Raw genomic sequence first — 4,288 nt, 5'->3', positions numbered from 1 at the left:
ACGAGAAAGTAACAGTCAGCTGCCTGTCAGATACCAGGATCTGCCACATAATGCATGCACTCAGGTCCCTCAACAATAGGTACAAATATGACTCTGTCATTGTATATGTGGGTGTGACTGACCTGAGATGTATCTCCCTGGACTACATGAAAAGAGACATGGAGGAACTCTTGGATTATGTAGCCCAGGCGGGTATGACCCTAGCCCTGAGCAGCATCCTACCATCACCCAGAATGATACCACAGTACAAGCAGAAAATTATTGATTTCAACAATTGGCTAAGTTTCTGGTGTTATTCTGGGGGGATCCAGTATCTGTCTGCCTGGGATGACATGACTGACAGTCCTCGATGCTTTGCCAGAGATGGCCTGCATCTGTCACCCCTCAGCTTCCGGATACTGGCCAAGGCTCTTGCCACACCTATAGTACCTTTTTAGGTGGTGTTCCAAAGACCAAATTACCACCATAACAGCTACAAACAAATGCAATCTGAGGGTCATGCTGCTCAATGCTAGAAGTCTAAATCTCAAAATGCACTCACTTGAAGCAATCCTTAAAATGGAGAACATCAACATTTGTGCTGTAACAGAGACCTGGTTTGAGGCAGCAGAAAGCACTCCTGCACTGCCAGGCTATACCTCATTCCACATCTTTTGGTCCCAGAACTTGGACTGAAGCTCCAAAGGCGGTGGTGTTTCCATATTCATAAAGGATGCTCACACCTCCAGACTGGTAGCCCAACATAATGCATCAGAGGTACTTCAGGTGCAGCTAACATTTGGTAAGAGAGCAATTCAGGTTGTAGCCTGCTGTAGGTCCCCAGCCATGTCCCAAGACTCACACTCCACATTCCTAAGCACCTTGGAGAATATTAGGGTCCAACCTAACACTGTCATACTGGGTGACTTCAACTACCCCTCCATTAACTGGGAAAACTACTCATGTACCAATACACTTGCCCAATGTTTCCTGGAATTCATTAATTCCAATGCCCTGGACCAGCTCATTCTTACCCCCACTAGAAGTAGCAACATCCTTGACCTGGTCATTACTAACATGAGCGACTATTCCTGTACACCAATAGTCAACTTCTCCCTGGTTAGATCCGACCCCAAACTAATCACCTTGAAAATCCACATCCCTCCTCCCCCACAAAGGTAATTACGATGAAAAACTTCTCCAAAGCTAACTTTGGGCTCCTAAAACCAGAGGTGGCTAACTTCACATCAGCCATGCTAATGGAGAATAGTTGCATGACCGCCGAATCGTACACCAATGCACTGTATGAACACGTACACAAAAGCATGGATCTCACCTTACCCAATAGAACCAAGACGCTCTCCTCCAAAAAAGGAAGCCAATCTGGTAGTCCCCTGCCATAAACAAACTCTACAACAGAAGGAGGAAACTGATGTGGAATAAGATGAAGTCCCAAGACTGGAAAATCTCCCTTATTAGCCTCAACAAATAGTTGAGATCACTCATCAAATCCTCTAAAGATAGCTATGAAAACAGAATTGCAGCAGATAGTAAAGACAACCACAAGGCCTTCTATAGTAGTAAAGAATCCCCACGGCAATATTGAGATTTGCTCTGAGCTCCTACACAATGGTACCTCCTATACTGAGCCAACAGATATTGCCAATATACTGGACGACAAATTCAGTGCCAGCTTTACCCACCCTCCCTCAAAGGACCAATCACAATATCAGTAGATTGCCAGGCACCCAGTATTACTGCTGCACAGGTTAACAAAGCACTGTCCAAGGCCAAGAATACAGCTTCTATGGGATCTGACAATATCCCTCGCTGTGTTCTACATGAACTACAGAGTGAACTGGCATCTCACCTGTGTGCCCTGTTCAATCACAGCCTCACCTCAGGCTTTGTCCCTACTGAATGGCACACTGCTACAGTCATCCCTCTCCACAAATGTGGATGAAGGTAAGGTGGTTCATACAGCCTACCTTGATCTGGCCAAGACCTTTGATACGATTCCCCGCTCAGGAATCATAGAAGAACTCACTAAGCTAGGTATCAACCCCTATATCACTAGGTGAGTTGCAAACTGGCTCACAGATAGAACCCACAGTGTGAAAGTAGCTGACTCCAAGTCAGACTGCTGACTAGTCACGAGTGGAGTCACACAGGGTTCGGTCCTGGGTCCTCTCCTGTTTGGTATCTACTTCTCTGAAGTCCAGGCCAACATGAAGGGACTCTGGCTGGCAAAATTCACAGACAGTTGCAAGTTGGGAGTTATTATTAACTCCCCAAGTGATGTTGACATCCTACAGAATGGCCTCACTGAGACCAACGACTGGTGTCAGACCCATGGCCTTAAGCTCAATGCCAAAAAATGTGTCGTCATCCCCTTTGGGAAAAAACCCATTCCCATGAATTACCACATTGATGGTAGTCCACTGAACACAGAAGGCATTATAAGAGATCTGGAAACACAGGTTGACAGCAACCTCTCTTTTGATCACCACATTGCCACTGTGGTCAGAAAGTCCCTCTATGTGGCACATCTCATTACTAAGGGTGTTGCATCCAGGAAGAAAGAGGTCATTGTCTCCCTCTACTCTTCCCTCATTAGGCCAATCATTGAGTACAATGCCCCATTTGGCATGTACCTCATTAGACACCTGCAACAACCGGAGAGGTCACAAAAGTACCTCACAAAGAGGATCCTAGGCCTTAAACACTTGTCCTATATGGACAGACTCAAAAAACTACAACTATTCTCTGTCTCATATCGCCTACTTAGAGGCGATATTTGTTTGACTTACAAAGCCATGTCTGACCCAGCTCTGTTGGAAATGCTACATCTAATGAAATCCCAGTCCCTCCACACCACACGCTGCAGAGACCTCAACCTCATTACCACAATCAACAGAATGTACTGGAGGGACAGGTTCATGACCCAGAGACTGCCCATGCTATGGAATAGTCATGTCAAGCAGAGCACCTCGCTGACCCTCTTCAAGAGAAATCTCAATGACTGGATGGGAAATAGAAAATTCACCCCGGGGATAACTCCAGTGGCTCTACTCGAAAGAGTCACTGGGAACTGAGGTCGCGTGGCACGATGCCAAGGTAATCCTATGGCTAGGCTTGTAAAGGCCCCATGGCCATTAGCCTAGTACACACCTATGAAACTAAATGTTTGAGCCAGTATAGGCCTAGATTTGTTAGGTATATATTTGTATGGAAGACTTAGACTTTGAATGGACTTTTTGATACAGTTTAACATATGTAGGCCGAATTTTAATTGGTTGTCTATAGTAATGCCAGGCAAGTTCGTGTTTGAGTCAGCAGTGATAACTGTATTATCTAAGGATGAGATGGTGAAGCTGTCTTGAGCTGGATTGAGGTTTTTTGGAAGGAAAAGGAGAAGCTTTGTCTTTTTGGGGTTGAGAAGCAGGTTGTTTTCAGTTAGCCATTGTTCTACTAGGTGCAGAGATTGTTGAGTGACAGTGTGGAGATTTTGTATATTGTCAGAGGTGTTAATAATTGTGTAACCATCTGTGTACTGTATTAAGGTAGAGTGGGGGCAGGAGATATGGAGGTTATTTCTAAATATATTAAAAAGTAGGGGGCCCAGGATAGAGCCCTGGGGGAGCCCGGTCTTAACAAGATGGATGTTTGCCATCTGACAGACTGATATCTGTTTGAGAGGTAGCTGTTAAACCAGAAGATAGTGGAGGTAGACAGTTGTAGGTCTGAAAGCTTGTTTAGGAGGATGGGATGGGAAACAGTATCAAATGCTTTGGATAGGTCGAGGAATAGAGCTGATATGAGTTTATTATTATCTCTGGCCTGGGCAAAGTTGTGTGTGAAAGATAGGAGGGCAGTGGCAGTACTGTACGAGGGTCAGAAACTGTGCTGTGCAGGTGTAATTAGGTTTGCCTGCAAGAGGTGGTTTAGTATTTGTCTATGTATACATTTTTCCAATATCTTGGATAAGGAGGATAATATGGCAATAGGCTTGTAATTTGAGGGTTCTGTAGAATTTCCTCCCTTGTGGAGGGGTATTATGAAGAATTTTTTCCAGATATCTCGTACTGTATTTTCTTGGATGGATGTATTGATAACTATAGATACAGGGTATGCTACAGATATGGCTGCATGCTTGAGAAATAATGTCGGCTGATGAGGAACAGGGTTTGAGTTTGTTAAGAAGTGATCTGATGAAGGAAGTTGCTGTGGGTGCTAGGGAGAATGAGGGAAGAGATGAGGTGCAAGGTGGAGACTTGATAGTGAGAGTTTCTGGTTTAGTAAACTTTTA

This window comes from Protopterus annectens, chromosome 2.part0 (assembly GCF_019279795.1).
Source record: "Protopterus annectens isolate FY-2018-M chromosome 2.part0, PAN1.0, whole genome shotgun sequence".
Lineage (NCBI taxonomy): Eukaryota > Metazoa > Chordata > Ceratodontiformes > Protopteridae > Protopterus > Protopterus annectens.
Note: the sequence above shows the minus strand (reverse complement) of the source record.